This window comes from Oenanthe melanoleuca, chromosome 7 (assembly GCF_029582105.1).
Source record: "Oenanthe melanoleuca isolate GR-GAL-2019-014 chromosome 7, OMel1.0, whole genome shotgun sequence".
NCBI lineage: Eukaryota > Metazoa > Chordata > Aves > Passeriformes > Muscicapidae > Oenanthe > Oenanthe melanoleuca.
This window is the reverse complement of record NC_079341.1, coordinates 6,891,320-6,910,925: the sequence shown is the minus strand read 5'-3', so window position 1 is coordinate 6,910,925 and position 19,606 is coordinate 6,891,320. Positions and strand designations below refer to the sequence as shown.

The following is a 19,606-nucleotide window of genomic DNA, read 5'->3' as shown; positions in this document are numbered from 1 at the left end:
ATGCAGAAGGGCTTCCTCCAAGAGATCCCTGTGTCTATTTCATTTGGGCTCTAGGTAGTCTGGTTGTGGAGTTTGTACCACTCCAAGTCTTATCTTGTCCCCTCCTGATTTTGGAGTTTCAGGGGAGTGTAACTCTTTGAGTGATGGGCCTATGAAGCAGCTGCACTTTGGTAGCCCTGAAGGGTATGCTGGGGTTTTCATCTCTCTGCAGTACCATTTTCTTATTTTGTAGCACTATTTGTTGCTTCTTGCATGGAGAGACTGATATCTACTAAATCTTCTGGCCCAGGATGGAGTTCACTGTAAAGACTGCTTCATGAGACCACGCACGGATCTGGTGTATTGGCAGACAGAGTAATCCAACTTCTACATTTTCTACTGTGATATTTCCCAGTTTCTGCCACATCACCTCCCTAGTCACACTGAGCAGTGCTGCACTCTTGGGACTGCCTGCCAGGGCCTCCTTTCTGAACCCCAGGTCTCAGGCTGTTGCTGTAAATTTTTATTCCATGAAACATTACTCTATGTCTAGCTAATTCTTGTCGAGGTCAAACATCTTATTGCCTAATTTAGGGTGTATAGAATAGTTATAGCACTGGTCTGAGGGAGGAAATACTGTAAGCGGTGTTTTTGTCACCCACCTCTTGTCTGTTTCTTCTGATGCTGTGTCTTTTTATTGCCCTTCTGTTGTCTGACCACATTATGTTCCATCTTATAGCAGGTGGATATGATTTTTTTTCTCAATTAAGCAAAACTTTAATGGGTATAGTACATTTATCTAAATTGAAATGAAAATCCATTAACTCCTGCATGGCTTTTAAAAAGCTGACTATGCAGCCTAGTTTTGTCAAACTAGTCTGCCTAAAAGTTTTTTCCCACCAAGTCCTTTAGGTGGATTAGAGATTATTGATGCTTTGTTTCTTGTGTGCAGTACATGTAATATGATATGCTGTCAATGAGGTTTAGATTGTCTTTGTAGAATATATCCTTTTATGTCATTGAGCTTTCTCAACTTTCTTCTCTGGAGTATCTAATGTGACAGGCAGTTCAAGGGACTCACACAGTTTGTGCCTCAGTTTCCTGTACAGCTGCTTTAATTACACTTTTAGTAGTACAGGCTGTACTTTGAAATTTTCTAGCTTCTGATTCTCTTGCTCTGTTTGCCTGGGTGCTTCTAAACAGTAACACCTGGGTCATGACCACAGCTGCTCCTTCCCAAGTCAACAAATTTTTCAGCTGTACTCAGTGATGTTGTGTTTCCCAAATAGCCTGATTCACTCCTAAGGCAAACAGGAGATTCTGCAGGGAAGCATGAGAAGTTTTTCAGTGAGGTTAAGTAGTGCTGTTTGTCCTTGCAGCCTCATTTGCACCCACAGTAGCAGTGCCTTTGTCATAGCTGCAGCAAAGGAGCAAGTGCAAAGCAATCCTGTCACGTTATTTCCGGCATTGCAAACATGCCAGGAAGTCATTGTGCCAGGTACTGCCTTTGCAGGAATGTCACCATGAGGAAAAGGACCAAGAGTTCCTGGGTGGCACTGCAGAATACCAATGTTTTCCCCTGTCCCAGTTAAGGCCTTGTGGGACAATCTTTGAAGTTAAGTAATTGTTAATTCAGTTGCTAGGAGATGGAATGTGTTAGATCACTCCAAAAATGCTTTTAGTCCAAAGAGACTATGGAATAACCCTTATATTACCAGAGGCTTTTATCAAGAGGAACTGCCAAAAATTTAACCCAGTCATTTATGATCTATGAAAAGCACCAGTTCATGTTAAAGGCTGTGGATGTTATGAATATTCCAGAATAAACAGTATTAGTGTTACAGGCCTGTCTACTTTGAGCAGTTTTTTCTGCTTTTGACTTAGGCCAGAATAAACTTACTATTAATTTTACAGTGGAACTTACTGCTTTTGTAAAATGGTTTTGTATTTAGTTGTGGACAATTGAAACTGATTATTCCTTTGTTAGCTTTGTGCTGCCTGGGGACTTCATCAGTTCAGAGAAAAGCATTTTATGAAAAACTCTGGCTTCACTGAGCTCAGTGAGGAAGGAGTTTTATCCCCTGCCTTTAGAGGAAGTCTCTCTTTGATGAGAGTGAGGAACAAGGATCAAATCCAAGACCAAGCAGAGTAAGTGGTTTTCTACGCTCCTTCTGTTAGACAAAAAGAAACTTTCTGTTTCTCTCTAGACTGTAAGTTTTACACCACTTGGAGTCTAAAATTAGTATTAATTAAACAGTGTAAATTTTGGGAGCTCCACTGAGATCAGTTAAGTAATTGGGAAAGAAATGTGAATTGAAGCTTCAACTCTCACTAAATTTTAATAAGGGTTTACATTTCTTCAAACATTTAATTAATAGCCATTATCAGATTTCTCCAATAAACATTTTAAACCAATAAAGGCCTGTGTTATGGTGGAATTGAATTTGAATCATGTTGTAAAGCATGAAAATTTACAAGATTCCCCATTTTAAAAAGAAGTTTAGAACATGCATATTGTGCAATTAGCTTGTATATGTTTCAGTATTTATGGTTCCAAACTGAACTTCAGTGATTTCTATTAAAAGACTAGTTCTGCCAAACACATGCTGAATTAGATTTCTTTTGATATTTAAGAAAGCTCATTGTCTTTAGGGTTATAGATTCTAGTGCTATCAATCAATCAATCTATTCGATAAATTTCTATTTTTTTGGAATGAAACCTGAGAGTTTAACAATCAAAATGCTTTTTAAAATCTCTGATTTATCCTAAGCATTAGGGGGTTGTTCAGGTTTCTTTGTTGTTGTGCCACAAACTTTTCCTTTTTGTAATGGATAGATCGTTCAAGACTGGAAGCAGTGGTTTCTGTTTCCAGGCAGATTATTTATCTCAGCTGTAAGCCCATAGTGCAAGAAAAGAAATTTTCCAGTTTTGAACTGGAAGAATTGCCTATTCTCAGCTGTATGAATACATACAACAACTGTTCTTTTGCTTAGCACTCTGGGGGAGAAGATATCAAGTTCTGTTTTTGCTTTGTATATAAAGTCTGCTCTTTGATGATTAAATAGATTAGGTACAATACTCATGTAATTATAAACTGTACATATGTACAGCATCAGTATGTTATTCCTGGGTGAATGAAGTCACTCTTTCAATCAAATATTGTGGTTTTTAACATTTAATTAATGTTGTTGTCTCACTATGTTTTCTCTCAGCTATGATATAAAGCTGCTGTGCAAAGGATAATATTTGATATGTGATACTTCTTATGAGTAGATTGCTCCATACAGTAGGCACTGAAAAGCAGCTATGAAAAATGCTGTGAGGGGTATTACATGGGGCAAAGGAGGGTAAGGCTGTTTACAGAATACAGAGCAATGTTTCCTTCCTCTGGAGCCAGACAGAGCCTGGAAAATCCCTGCTGGAGGGCAGTTAGGGATGGGCAAGAAAGCGCTGGCTCACCTTGGGACGGGTGAAGGCAGCATGACCCCTCAGACAGCCCTGGCTCACCTCTTCCCCTGCAGGGGTGTCAGGGCTGGGGTGATGCTGCCTCACTCCCTGCTCTGCTGCCTGCACTCTGAAACCAACCTTATCTCAGTTCTGCAGCTGATCAGAAGCCCCACGAAGCCATTGATCTGGTTCTTTTGAATTCAGTGGACACCAGAGTGGGATCATAAGGAGAGAAGAAGAAATAATGAAAAAAAAATAGTCAGAATCTTCATCTGTTGGATTATGAAGAACTGGTTGAATCAGTGGGGAAACTCCCACAAACCCAGTGCACATTATTTCTCATCTAGCTTGAAAGACAGAATACATTTGCTACCTATAAATTCAACATTTTACATGAAAGCCAGTTAGTTGACTAGATTTAAATCAGGTTTGGATGTAAATATTTTTTTTAAGTTTGTTGTTGTGACTAGATCAAGTATTTGAAATTTTGCTTCAGTTTTTGCATCTGCAAAGTGGGGGAGTACCCTAAAGTTATTTTCTTTAATTACAAGTCAATAGGTGAAGGAAATGGACCAAAAATATGCTTTTCAATGCATTGTGTTTTCACCAGGTTTGCTCACTTTTTAATATATACCATAGCAGGAAGTTCACACTTGTTCCTGTCCTGAACATTCGTGTACAGGAATTGATATCACACTAAGAGGAGAACTCTGGATATTTGCCATGATTGCCACACAAACTTTTTCTAATGGTTAACAGGCCCTTGACTGAAAATATCTGATTTTTTATTCATTCCTATGAATATTAATGGCCCGTTGTGATGTTGGCTGTTGCTTCTGATAAGTCCCTAATTTCTAATCTGATTTTGAAAGAAACTCTCCAACATTTCCTTCACTTGGAGCCCTTATGTGGGTCACAGCTGTTTGTGATAAAGGCACAACAGACAACAATGCTCTGACAGAACTTTGGAACTATTTAAAGGTAGTGACTTAAGCTAAAAACTGTAAAACTGAACAACAAAATCTTCTTTATTATTGTCATTTTGCCCTGTGCTTTCTAGGTGAAGAACTTGCATGATTTCTTGTGTACTGTAGAGTTGCACAAGATTTGCAATATTTTAGTCTTATATATATAAGGCAATCAAGTTCACCTTTCCATTTATAAGTTATTTTCTACAAGTGTTTGTGTTTGAAGGTTTACTAAATCCAATAATATGCTTCGTGTTGTGTGCTGCATAAAGCATACTTTAATTCAAAAGGGAAAAAACAATTAAGTTTTCCTCTATCTGTCATGCAGTCAACTTCTCATATTTTTCACTTAGTCTGACATATTTACATATGTACTACAACCTACCAAAAAGTAGAAAGTAGAAATACAGAACAAATGAAATCAAATGCAGATAAATATTTAATTCTGTTTATTTTAGCTGCCTATGTTGAGAATGGCAATAACTGAGGTTCCTGGCAAATGATTTTTGGAAGTTCATATCTGGGTGAAGAAAGTGAAAATAAATACTTATCGAATAATATGTATAAATTAGATATTATTAAGGTACCTATACCAATATTTGACTTAGAATTCTGGGAGGAAAATCTGATAATAAATCTCATTAAATTGTGTGATATACCAGTAATATATTAGGATAGTTTAATTTTAAATTCTCCTGGCATCAGTTCTTCTAAGTATATGTATTTCTGTACTATGCAAATAGTTTTCCTTTAGTGCACAAATTGGATTACTCTCTGCTGTTCAAATTAATTGTCCTATTACTATCAGTAATATTGGATGGAATTTCCATAAGTCTTTCAAACTGAAGAATTTTAGTAGTATTGCTGCGTTATTCCCCAGACTTAGTCACACTCTTAAACCTTTGAAGAAATATGAAAATAACATTGATTCCAAGTAGTTAGAAGAAATTAGTTAGTAACTTGATAGATTTTTAATTATCTTTCATTAGGACTTAAAAGTAATGTATTCTTAGTAGAACAAGAGAAAGTTTCAGAATTCCAAAATGCAAGTGTTTTTATTCGTCAATGGCAAGAAAGGATAAATAAATCCTACTCCAAATTTCTGCCTTAAACAGAGACTTCTAAAGAGGGTTTTCACTGCCTAAGGCCCAAAATGCCATTATCTGTCTCTAGCCCCACTATTTAATGGGGTAAAGCTGTCTAAGGGATGAGCCCCTTGTCTCCCCTTGTGACCTGCTGCCCTAAAGTGAGTGAGTGAGTCTGGAGCTGGACCTTAGCAGTAGCAAGGTGATCTCTAGCACCACCTTGCAAATGATACTTTATGATTAGTCCAGGTATAAATCTGTGGAACATGTTGGTGTATACAAATGATTTCTGCATGTGCAAATGCTTTCAGAGTAAATGCTACAGCTGTTTTAGTCCAAAAGTATTGTTTTGCCCTTGTGACTGCTTAATAATTAACATCAGGATTGTATTAAACAGCTGCTAATGCTTTGAGGTTTCCGAGTTTAGCCATGTTCATGTGTTAGGGGACTGCTGTATGTTTGCCACCTCTCAGGGATCCATCTGTATAGATGACATGACCAATCCATTGCAAGCTTGATTTCAAAGCCCTCTGTAAAACCTCTGTCAGAGCTGTCAAACAATGATGGGGGAGAAACTACAATTTCAGCAGTATGTAAAGCTTTAAATGATAGTCTTTTGTTCAGTAATGAACATTGGCAGGGGTCTGTGGTGCTAGTCAGTATGTCTGAAAGGAGATGAATATACCCTCAAGGGCAGCCTTGCAAATACCTGTCATTTAGAAATAGATGAAATTGGAATTTCCCCCTAACTTATTGCTCACATTTCCCCATCCCACAAGTAATTTTCTGCTATTCATACATGCTCAGCATCTAGGTTGGCACTAGAATTTTGTGTCAGATGATTAAAGTGGCAAACCAACAGCTGGAAACAGAACAATGTTTTTTAGTGTCATGTCTGAATTAGGGTGGTGTTTTTGTGTAGCCTGAAGGGATGTGGAGAGCCAGGGCTGAAGTGTGGGAGAGAATATGGTTTCATAAAAGCACAGAATTCTTCAGATGCCAAGTTGTGTTTTAGCAGCAGTGCTGTCTTGGAAAAAGGCTTTTTTCTGTTTCTATACACGCTGAATGCATGTGACTATACCCGCATATGAATTTTGTTTTAATTTAATTTGGGGGTAATTTTATTTCCTTCTAAGTACAGGTGAATTTAAAAGAGCATTTAGGCTATGTTTATTTCAGCTGATGATTATTTGTTTAAAAAAGGCTTTGGGGAGAAAAAAAGCCTGTGTATTAAAATTGGAACAAAGTTACATATGCAAAGGTTTTATTCAAATAACCAGCTTGTGAAAGAGATGGGGTTTGTTAAGTATAAATTTTACATCCAAATCATTAATCATTCCTAAATTTTTAAACCTTAATCAGATCAAAGAGAGAACAGTCAAATACTGAATTATGAGAGAGAGGTACCAAACAATATCAGAAATCTAGTTCAGCATAAAAACAACAAAAGAATTCAGTGGTTTAAGATGTCTACTTACCACAAACTATCTCTAATGAGGACTTCCAAGCAGTTAACCTTGAATTTATCCTTTAATGTGATTATACAATTCCATCTATCTCACAAACGTGTTGCTCTATAGATCCTTTCTGATCTAACAACGCTGTTCTGCTTTCATGATGATAAACTGAGTGAAATGTTAAGGCTTTTATTCATTAATTCTTTGTCTTGTTTTGTGATGATATGATTGTGGGCAAATGAGTGTTATCTGCACATCACTTCAGAAAATACTCAAACATCAAATATAAGCAATGCACTATAGTATTGACATTTTATTTCAAATAATATCCAAGCCAGCCCTATGTAGTCTTATTCAGTTTATAGATTGTCTTGCAATTTTCAGTAATATTTTCTGCTATTTTTTCCTGACTTTCCCCATAACATACTCATTTCTTAATACCAGATTTGAGTGTTTTGAGATACGGATGGCTGGTGTATGACTAACAGTGTTTAATAACACTTGTGAGAATGACTAAACATTGGCTGAAAATATTTCCCTGCACTGGAACTGCAGTGAAATAGCTTTGCTGAGAAAATTGCTGTTGAATCAAAATGTTGCTCAAGTAAATAGGATAATTTGTTTCATTCATTAGGGTAAAAAATGAGACAAATTAGCTGCAGCTTTTCCTACAGACTGACACTACTACATTAAATGTGGAAGACTGGCAAATGCAGAGAAGTGCTGATGGAACAAGGAAATTATTTTAAATATTAATTCTGTGGAAGCCTCTGTCAATATTCTTTGCAGATGAAATTATCCTAATGTACCATGATAAAGTCTCAGCTGTAGCAAATACAACCAGTCTCTTATGTATGTCTGCACATTTTTATCTTTCCTGAGTCCTGCCAATTTTTATGAAAGTCAGCAAGGAGCTAAAATATAACAGTATGTTAACAATTTTGAAGATGGGTGCTTAAACCTGGCATTTAACTTCACAGAGACCTTGTTCCCACAGATTGCCGCCATTGTGGTCTCAGGAATCTGCTCTCAGAGCAGACACTCAGTGTGTCACCAGTGGAAGCTGTAATGCCTGCAGAAGCTCCTACCAGTAGCTGGAGAAGCAGTGCCACACTTGTACGCAGTTATACTTCAGCCCAGACGAGCAATGTGACAGCTCACAGGAATGAATGTCCCCAGACCACACAGCTGTCAGCTCCTGAGCTGTGCTGGCTTTGGATTCACTTGCTGTGTACAGGCAGTTCCTGCTCATCAGCAGCAGGAGTGGGGCTGTTGGTCCCTTTGCAGGAGCCATGAGCCATCAGCTGATGGCAAGAGCTTTCAGTGGTCATGGCCCAAAGCTAGAACAAAAGCCTTTCACACCTAAGCTGCCTAACTTGAGAAGTGCTTGAGAAAGACTGCTGCACTAACTTCTGTTTCTCTTCTTTAAATAGATATTGTGTAAATCTCATCCAGATCACATCAGTAGAGTCTATAATGTACAGGCATGACTGGCTCCAGGGATTCATAACTGGGCAGTCAATAATAATTTTGGTGCTACTTCATAGACTGGATTTTGTCCCCACTAGTAAAATTTCAGTGTGGCATGGCAAGTGTCTGGTTGGTTATGTGAATTCTTCTGCTGAAGGATTCCACTTTATTCAGGATTTTTGTCTTCTGGATATGTCTTTGCTAGGGCGTGCAGATGGAGTGATTTTCTTTCTTGATTTCACACCTGTGATGAGGAATGGAAACCCCTCAGTGATGGGGACTGGTGCTCAGGGCTAAGTACTGTACGTTACAATTTAGGAAAATACTATAAAATGAAGGATTTGAACTCTGATTCTCTTGGACTAAGGGCAGAGTTCTGCACAGGTTTGCATCTCAAAAAGAGCTCCTAAACTACTCAGCCACAGGAGAAAAGCAAGTAATTACTACCCTTGCTGATTTTTTTTAAAAACCCAACTCTGGTTTTCTGTTTACACCTAAAACAGTTCAGAGAAAATATTTTCAAGTTCTTTCAGTTCTCTAATTATTACTCACTCTCTAGACCCTTTAGTATGCACAGTCTGCTTTCTATTTGTTCCAAAAGGTGAATATCCTAATTCTCAAACCATTACATTGTTAGAAATGGAATTGTGTAGAATCAATTATTTTTATATGTGGCGAAAGGATCACACTGAGTTCCTGTCCTATGAACTGCAGAGTTATTTTACCTAACTAAGCAATAGCTTCCAGCTGCATTTGGTTATCCTGAATTTGGCTGGTGTCTTTCATCATAGAAAGTCACACTATCACTTGGTGCCTAACAGCTCTTTTTTAACTTTAGGCTTGGTTACTCTAATCTAGGAAACAGCTATTTATGCTTTGGGTAATATTTGCTGGATTTTGGTACAAATGTTCAAGTTGCTTCAGGATACACTGTCCTGGTAACTCAAACTGAGATTCCTGAAATTGGTAGATAGTCTGGAAAGTATTCCTCTAGTTCTCTTTCTACTGATTTCCTCAGTGAAAGGGAAACATTAAACCACATACTTAAGTTCTGCCCTTAAATATGTTTCATAATCTTCTATCAGAAAGTAATTAAAATTCAATTCTCTCAAATACTCAGGCCCCTTAAGGGAATGTATTCAATCACGGAATTGACACCATCATTTTTTTTGATAATATGTGTGCTAAATGGGCACTTGGCATCTCTACTATTCTTCAGTCATAAATGAATTTTATACTGTCATTGCTTCAGTGGCAATTTAGGATTGAACTGTTGCCATGCAGTCTATACTATGACACTTATGGAATCAAAAGACACTGAGTCACTGGAGTTGTCCTTAACACCTCAAACAATGACTGAGACTTAGAATTTAGAAATATTTGAGGCTAATACAAATGTTGCTTTATCTAGTCAGCTGATATATATTAGCCAGACAAAAAGTAACCCTTACAGAACTCAGCAGAGTGAGTAATCAGAGTTTTTTGGTTAGATAAGAGTTGATATAAGAGTATCAAGATAACTGAGTTTTTAATGCTTATACATATGAATGCAAACTTTGATTAGCTTTCTAGCCAATCAGTGCCAGAGGGCATCCTATCCCTGTTACCACATCACACAAATGTTTATTATTACCCTCTTTTGGCTTACATGCTTTGAAAAGGACAAGGTCACACATTCCTGATTTTCTTACTTATTTAGAAAATAGTTTTTGAAGAGCTAGCAGAATTGTGTAGTTGTACCTGTATCTTCACCAGCTGATGCTTGAAAGCACCTATTAAAGTAACTAAACTATGAAATAATGCCTGCTGCTCTCAAGAACACATGACAGGAGCTTCACAAGGGGAGGGAGGGAACAGTATCTCAGGATCAGCAGTGTAATTTCAAGTGAAGTCAGGGTATTTCCCTCCTAGTTTCATGTCAGATCAATTACAGTGACCTGCTTCTTGATATCAGTGAACAATGATTTATCTGTTTAGCTACAAAATGAGGAGCTTATTAAAAAAAAATGAAAACCCAATAGTAACCACCAACATGGATCCGAAGCAGTGCCCCAGTTAAAATGGTGATTTACTGCAGATGTTCAGAGATATAACTAAGTCTCCTGTGTATCCAGACAATAGCAAGTTAAGTGTTACCATTTATCAGCTGAATTTGTGTCACTATCCTAGAGTTAATATGTAGGCAGATCTGCTTTGTCCTTACTGCTGCTCTAAGAGCCTTTCAGGGAGATTAACTGTTAGGGCAAATCTGGGATCAGTAACCAGCCCATAGGAATTTCTCCATTACGTTGTTTTGGTTTTTGGATGGCAGATACATTTTCAGTAGGAGCTTAAAATCCCATTGTATAAAGGTCTTGGGCTTACTATGAAACTTTCTTTTAAAAAAAAGTCTTACCTCTCTGACATTCCTGCCTTATGTGCTTCAGTATATTATTTAACAAATATTTCCAATCCATTTCACCTTAAGTACCCCTTTGTGTCAGATGCATGGGAGCAGTGAACTGTGGCCTAGGCCACTTAGAGGGTTTTGCTTTTTTCCCCTAGGGAATGGTCATAGAGTTCAAGTGTTCAAAGAGGCTTTTGGTGAATGATTTGATCTATTCATACTGTTACTATTTCAAAGATGGGTAATATGTGTTCTGCAGGAGATAATGCAGGGAGAGAATAGGGCAGAGTCACTGCTCTGAATTTGCTGCTCTAGTTATAATCAATTTTTATATTCCATGTTTTGCTTGCTGCTTTAGCTTAGGTCTGGTGTTTTGTACAGGAGTATGTACCAGTGAGTGAAATATGCTGGCATTTAGCAGGATAAAATTCCTGAGGGCTTCCTCTATTGCTGTCCATTGCAGGCTCAGCTGTGCTGAGATTCACATTTTCTTTATTTTGTGGCTCTTTTCCCCTTCTTTTGTTTTATAGATGATTTCTCTTATGATATTCATTGCCATACTACACAAGCTATTCTTTTTTTCTTGTGTGCAGCTAAATGTATTTGAGAGCCAGGATAAGAACTATGAATGGATCTTAATGTTTAGTTACATAGATATTGAATTACTTAAAAAAACCCCTCGAAACTTAGTTTTTAATATTGGAAGGTGGCAGGGGAGAGAAACTCCTGTACTCTCTTAAAAGTTTTGGTAATAGTTTTGACTGTCAAAATAGGATTGTGGGTGGTCTTGTGAGATTTTGTGAAAATTAATTTTGTGTTTTATTTGTCTGTGGTATGGTTTCAGCCCTTGTAAATATAGAAATCTTTCCTTTCTCTATACGTGTTTGCTTATTTTCAAGGTTAAATCCTTCTCAAAAAGTTGTATAACCTTTCAATTTCAGTCATTGTAATAATCTCATTTTACTTGCTACCATTTTGTCTTTAGCTTCCATGTTTTACATTTTTTTTCTAACTTTCTAAACCAACAAGAACAAGCTGGCTGCCATGCAGTTGTGTGACAATGCCATACAGAAGGGACTTACAGCTTTTAAGATGTAACAAATAATTTAAATTCTTGTCATTTTCATGATGGTCTCCAGAAATTGGCATATGGCATCATGAGAAGGCAAAATGCCAATGTAATATCAGCTGGCTGTGAATGCTTGGAAAAGACAGTGAATACATTTTCAAAGGATTAAAAATCATGGCCTGAGGGAAGTCCTATACATACCTTGAAAATGTTTGCTTGTGGTTAACATAAAAATAGAACAGCTGTGCTTTGAACAATTTTGATAAAAGTGCTGTGCAGTGTTTGAACTGCAGTGAACACAGTGACTCATCCTTGTTAGGAGTAGGCTCATGTGATGTAACACAAAATGGAGGAATATTTCCTATAATTTACTACATTCTGAAGTGTCAGGAATCAAATGTATTTCTGTACAGTAAATAAAAAGAAAGTAGAAAAACTAGTCACAGTTGTGATTTCACAAGACCATGACAAAGTGCCATTCATATTTAGAAAAGAAGGAGTCTGGGTTTTGCTTCTCCCTACAGCCAGGGGTGTCTGAATGGAAATTGTTGACTGAAAAAAATGTAAAGCATATACAGTGATGTGAATAAAATCTATTAGAATTTATTTCCCTGTATTTCCATAAAGTCTGTCCTTGAAGCATCCTGATGCCTTTGGTTACTGTCATGCCTTACATTGATCAATGCAAGATCAAATTTAAGGATAACAACAAGGAACACAGTAAGGACAAAGAATCTGCAGCTATTCTGGTACAGTAGCATACTTGAAATACATTAATAAATTCTGGCTTAGTCTGAAAACTGTATTTCAGGCTTTTCATTAAAAAAAAAATGTCTCTAGTTCACCATATATTTCTATAACTCTTTTTCTATAGTGAGGAATTCCCCAGGCTAGCTCTGTTTTGTGAACCCTTTTTTCCAACTGAGCTGGATGTGTCTTGGTGGTGTTTCATTGAATGAGCCATTGATTCAATTAGGGTTAAAGCCAATTTCTCTTAGTTCCTATTTTGCCCTTTCTGTCACAGTCTTCATGGGTTGCTGCAGGAATCCCAAGTGGCAATGCTATTTGCGAACTGAAACTGTAAAAAAAGTGAAAGAAACCTAAATTCCAATCAATTTAACTTTTAAATAAACAAACAAAAGTCTTCAACAATTAAAATTATTTTAGATATGTGGTATTCTTGGTTTTTGAAAATAGGAAGAAGCATAAAATAGATTCCCATTTGGATCTACATCAGTCCTCTTTGTACCTTATTAATCATGTTCTGTGCAAACTATTGTATGTGTGAGAATAAATCCTTGACTGCCCTTTTATCCATTTCCCAGCCCTGGCATGGAATGTGGGCTTTGTGAGCAGTAAGAACCACACATATAATAAAGTGCTTGCATTCCAATGCCTGCACCAGAGGACCAATATAAAGTTTTATGTGGTATTTGTAGTGTTATGATGAGAAAAAATTGCTGTTGTTTTTTAACAGCTTCTGGGTATTTGAAACCATAATAGCATCCTGAAGAATTTAATGAGATGGTTTAATTTTCTTTCATTTTGTTTAAAATTTATTTACTGTTTACCCAAGAACATCCTGGGTTGGAAAGGACACACAAGGGTCATCAAGTCCAACTCCCAGCCCTGCACAGGACACCCCAAGGATGACACCCTGTGCCTGAGACCATTGCCTAAATGTTTGTGGAATTTTGTCAGGCTGGTGCTGTGACCACTTCCCTGGGCAGCCTGTCCCATGCCCAACCACCCTCTGGGGGAAGAACCTTTTCCAATAACCAACCTAAGTCTCCCTCATGCAGGGAAGCCACAGAAGGTTTTTTTCTCTGTGAGCTTTTGTTATTAAATGTCTGTGAAATAAGAGAATTTAGATCTAGATTTATTCTTATGTGGTAAATTATTTTTTCTAATTCCAGGTAACAGTTTGGGCATTAAAAAATATTAAATTTGTTTTCAAACAGGTGACTGGAAATGGAAAAAAAAATGAGGAATTGGGAAGGATCCAGTTCTCAAGCTCTTCATACTGTAGGTTATGCATTGTAACAGCATTATTTATGAAAATAGTAGTTTTAAGGTTTTTAGAAAATTGTTTAAATTCTTTTTTTTTTTCACAAGATTTTCAATTCTGAAAGGGTTTCCCTCTAGACAAGTCCTTCATAAGTGAAGGTCCCAATCCAGAGTTGCAATCAGACCTAGACAATTAACCAGGTTTTAGTTCCCCAGTAAAATGCACCTCAAAGGATTGTTAGTGTCAGGATGTGGCATTCAGTGGTCTGGGGCTTAAGGAAATAATTCATCCCAAAGAGGCCAGATTTCTGTGGTGATTTTATAATCAGAAACAGAAATATAAGTTAATGACAAAGAATGCTTGGCTTAGTCAGCTGGACTAAATTCCCAAAGGTGAAATTTCTCTGTAGATGAAAGCTTAGAAACAAAAGAATCAACCAATAAGATTTGAATGGCTAATTTGGAAAGGCTGAGAATAATCAATTTGGCTTTAGAAGTGGCCAGGAAAAAGAAGGATGCTTCTCGGTGCTAGCTGAAAGACAGTGAGACAAAATTCCCTGGAGTCAAAGGAAAGGATCTCTTTCTCCCCATTAGTTCCTGGATCTGATTTGGTTCTCACTGAAGAAATATAAAACTTCCCAGCCCTATCATTTACTAAATTGAAGATTTATTTACCTCTTCTTAAAGCTGGTTGCTTTCAGACAGCCAGGTGTTGTAAATATTCATGCTGGAATACATTTACTTGTCAGGGCTATTTAGTGCAAATGATCCTTGCACTTAAAAAAAAGTCTTGTCTTTTTCGCCCAAGAGCTCTGGTAAGTTTTTGATAGGTACTGTAGAAAGAGACTGTTCTAAATACTAGATTTATCAGGATCCCCAACCTTGCTGTCATCCTCTGTGGCTGGCATTATCTTTGGATATTGAAGCAAATAGAATCGTTTCTCCGAAGCGCTGTGCAATTTAACTCTCGTAACCTGTGAAAAAGGCACCAGATGTTACTGAGGTCCCAGGTTTCCCATCTCTGCTTTGAACTCGTCTCCCTCCCACATGGTTATTAAACTTTGGTTACAGCAACAACAGCTTCTTTTTGAAGACAGTGACAGTGTTGTCTGATGCTCTTAAATTCTGCTTTAAATTACCATCTAAACCAGTTAAATGGGCAGCACATCAAAGCATGTCAGGAGCTGTAAAGGAAAGGCTGCTGCCTTTTAAGGCAAAATGATAGCAAGATTAGCATATTTATAAGCACAAATGTTTAGAGGACAGGGTTTTGTCCTCAATTATAGCCCTGGAATAACTTTCTTTTTTTTTGTCATTCAAAACTGTAAAAAACTTTTCTAAAATCTCCAAACAGAGCAGCCTTAGGGGATCTAATGATCACCCAGAGTGTGGCTGTTTTGTAACACAGACTCATGTTTCCATGCTGGGTTATTGAAGACAGTGCTGCTAAGGTGGTGTAATGTCTCTCCTTTCAGATGTTTGTAACTGTCACTGACTTCATAAAACCCAAAATACTCTGAAGGTTTCTAAGCATTTCCTTTTTTCCCAACTCAACACAATTTCTCATTAGTAAGGTTAGAAAGGTTTTCATCTCAAAGGTCTTTTGATTTGAGGGAATTGTTCCAGAAAACAAGTTGTCATATATACTGATATGACTTAAGAAAGTAATCTCAGTAATTTTACTCCCTTATGTTCTAGAAATTAATTTTCAGGAAAGCAGATATCATTGCTATAATTGCCAACAAATGTAGAGATCATGAAATAATTCTCTTGTCAATTCCTAAGTCTTTTAAATGGCAATCATAAAATAATAACTTTTGCTGGCTCTTACTTTGTCATACTTACTTGCATACATACATACTTTCTTTTTAGGAAAAGTAAAAACTTGCCATGTTTTTATTCTTGAAAAGGGAAATTTGCATTTCAGCTAGGAAAAAAACCTTGGCTAAACAAGGAAATGTTTAAATAAATTAGAATGTTTCCATTTTTTGATCGCAGAATGCATCTTGTTTTTAGTTAAACAGCAATTAAAGATATAAAAGAAATCAGAGTTTTTTAAAAAGTGACTTCTGAGCAGTTTCATATGTTAACAGGAATGAGTAAATCAGGAGGGGACTTACTTATGAATGCCTGGTGGTTTTGAATGCCATCTCCACAGATCATGGCAGCCCAGCCTTTGGCACCTTCATTACCTCCTAAAATCAGTGGATATGGTTGGTCAGACTTGAAGACCTGATAAAAATATATTGCTTGCCTTGAATCTTACCAGGGCTCCTTCAATCAAAAGTATTCTTATGGCTTGCACTAACACTCTGCCCAGTTTGCTTTGCACAGGAATTGATTTCATATTCCGAAGAAGCATTTTCTGTAGTGAGATTTCCATGCTGAACTGAGGGGGACAGATTTACATGCTGAATACTTGAAATGGTAAAAGGGGAAAAACCAGCAAAAAGCTCTTGTCCATCCCCTGTCATCTGGGCAGTGACCACCAACTCTCTGTTCTGGCGGTTTTTTCTAAGTTAACTGTCTAAAATACAAAACAGAAAGCACCAAAACAAAAGCAATTTTGAAAAAGGGGCTGCATTTGCTCTTGGTGTCTGTATGTATGACTGCAGGACAACAGTGATCCCAGAGAATGTCAATTTTTCATTCTTTTTAAGGGGCTGCCAAAAGGCAATATATCCTCACTTTTCAATTTTTAATTCTATATCCATTTATGAATGTATGCATTGTGTGTCTCTAGAAGGTTTATAATTTAACAAACTGAAGGCTTTGCATAAGCAATCTGAACTGTTAAATACACAAGTACTAGATGACTTTATTCTGTGTAATTTTTTTATAGTCTAACAGACAACAGCAGTTTCTTGTTCCAATCTCCTTTTGTAGATGCCATGAATACTATTCTGGGACATTGCTGAATATATTAGGGCTTGAGCAAAATAGTAAAGGGTGGTCAGCCCAGCTGAAGAAACTGGTCAGACCTTTTCATATCTTGCAGATAATGATTCTCAGCTATGATTCAGCTGCTCCTGTTTAGTTCCAGGCTTCTAAAGCTAAACCTCAATCACTTGCAGTGATTTGAACTCAGATGGTGGATGAGAAATACATTTTGGTGTTCCTTTGTATTTCTCTTCTCAAAAAAAAAACCCATAAAACAAATCAAAACAACAACAAACAAGAACAATGAAAAGAACTATATTTCTTCAGAGTTTCCTTCATGGGAAAAAAAAAAAAAAGTTAAACATTTCTTTGCCTATATAAAAGAATATAAGCACAAACTTAGGGTTCTGGAAACAAACAGGCCTGGTTTCCTGAAAACTGGCTGGTGGATCAGGTAGAAATATACCTGCAAACACTTCTAAACCTGCTGTTAATACCCAGCTTTATCCTGTCACTTGGTCAGAGTCATTCATATCACAAGTCAAAACCTCTGCGGCAATACTATAAAGTATTTGGCAACTCTTCTGTCATTTTATCTCAATTTTCTGGTGTCCTTAGGGACAAACTGCACAAAATATCAGAAAAATTCGATTGGTGTTGGACCATGTATGAAAATTCAGGAGAATTATGTATCAGAGAGCTAAACCCACAGTTTTTTCTCAATATTATATACTCATTTCTTGCTAGAAATTGACTAGAAATGATCCACATTCCAAAATCTCTGAAAAATCTTTTCAGCTGGGTGGCTGGAAAAATGCATTCCCTGTGTTTTTTCATTATGAAGTTTTCATTTTGTCCTGTGACACTCCAGATGTGAGTGCCAATGATTTTCTATCTCACAGAGAGGAAAACAGCCAATAATAGATGCAACCATGCTTTTTAATGTATTTCCTTTAACATTAAAAATAAAAGATGGAGCTAGAAAGAAAGAGGTCATTCATCTTCTGTCAAAAATATAAATGCAGGAAGAGAAGGAACATATAAATATATATATACGTGATTTGGTTTTATATCAAAGACATATGCAGCACAAATGCCTAATAGATAATAATGCATACTTCACTGCATAGTACTATGGAAAACCTACATTTTCAGAAGTTTCCTGTAATTCCAGCTGCTTTTTTACTGGAAAGTAGAGACCTGGAAAGCTTTTATGAACCAAGATATTTACTACTGACGTTATGAAAATTTCTTTTCACAGAACAAGTCATTTGCTTGAAAACTTGTATGTGAAATTCCTTCCCCTTTAGCTACTTTAATGTATGTATGCTACAGAATGTAGCAAATTAAATTCAATAGGGAACAAAGGATAAAACAAGTGGTTTCTGTGTTCAAGATTGTTAGAGTTACCTTATTGCTCCAAGGAGGAGCAAAAAAGTAATTGTCTTTCTATTACAAAAATTCTTTCCATGTAAGTGCCTCATTTCACTTGAGAAGCGCAGCATTGGTTGTTCACCTCTGCATCCATTAGCCACTAAAACACATTAAAGTGCTTTAAAAAATTTTTACAATAAAATTTAGGTTTTTACTAGACATTGTTCATGACAGGTTGAAATAACCCTCTTTATTCTCTATATATTTTCCTGTATTTCCCAGTTCTTGTCTTTTGTGACAGGAAAACAGTCACTGTTTTTAATGAAACAAAGCAATAAAAAACAGTTGAAACTGAGAACAATAAGTTTCATAAACCTTGACTATAAACTTTATGAACATTAATGAGCATATTCTATTAAAAGAAAATATCTAAACAAAAAAAAAATTACATGATGGTAAGAGATTTTGACTGCCACTCTTTACTATGAGTTAGATCTCAAGTGATTTGTATGCTTCTTATCAGCATTACTAATGTTTTTACCTTCAGCTATTGGACAATGTCATAGCAATTAGCAGAGTGTGAGTGCCTTGATAATTCCTCCTGTCAATAGAAGGATTATAGATACATTCCAGATTTAATTTAGCTTTAATGCAGTTACTCTCAGTTCAGGATTGGGTATGTGCATTGTACAGACACGAGCAAAGTGCAGAGTTTACTGTCAGCTGAGCTGCTGGGAGTGAGGACAGGCACACTTTGGGCTACTCCCAGAGGTGACAGGAGCAGTGCTGCTCTCTTTGTGCAGCGCCATCTGTGCCAAGTGGCTTTTAGCTCTCCTGCAAGCAAACCCAGCCTGCTCAGTGACAAATCTCTGCTGTCTTGAGGCTGCCTCACTGCAGTCAGGTGTGCTGCTCTGCTCACTCTTTCCATGGATGTGCTTCCTAAGATGGCTTTCATAATTTAGGGTTTTGCTATGGAAAACAAATTAGTTGAGAGAACTGTAGGTAAGTTTGTAACTTCAAAGTAAAGTTTATTGACACTTTGGCTTTTTTTTTCTTCATTTCCTGATGTGCTTATAACCAAAGTACTTGTGTGTCAGGCCGGCAGGTCTCTTAAATGTTCTTTTGGGCTGAATGAGCACTAGTGTTTCTGTTGGCTTCCTGGAATCCTTTGTCAGAAAACTCCTTTTTACATCTTTCTCAGCAGATTGAGACTGATGAAAGAGATGTCTAATTCTGGTGTCTTCATGTTCAATTAAATTCACATCCAAACATGAGCCAATGTTACTCACTTTCCTAGGTAATTTGCAATTTGGAATATTTTGCACTTTGCTGTTGTTAAAAACAAGGTCAGAGGAGTTGATGAAATAACATAAAATTCTGCAGAAATTCAGGCTTAAAATAACACTGAATACAGGCTTCTAAAAGCCAATTGCTCACATTATTAAATATTACTGATCTTCTGAGTGTCTCTTCTTTCTGTAAT

General features: G+C 36.9%; 1 protein-coding gene across 3 annotated transcripts in view; it reads left to right on the top strand.

The window, feature by feature from the left end:
- Positions 1-19,606, top strand: part of TFPI (tissue factor pathway inhibitor) — a 148,827-nt gene that overhangs the window by 29,484 nt on the left and 99,737 nt on the right. Inside the window, exon 1 of one of the 3 annotated variants that reach the window (XM_056496180.1) lies at positions 2,092-2,127. The exons of 1 other annotated variant lie outside the window; for it this stretch is intronic. The gene's annotated coding sequence lies outside the window, so the exon portion shown is untranslated. Of the gene's footprint in view, positions 1-2,091; positions 2,128-19,606 lie in introns of those variants that run through there. One more of the 3 variants, XM_056496176.1, reaches the window with a different exon arrangement.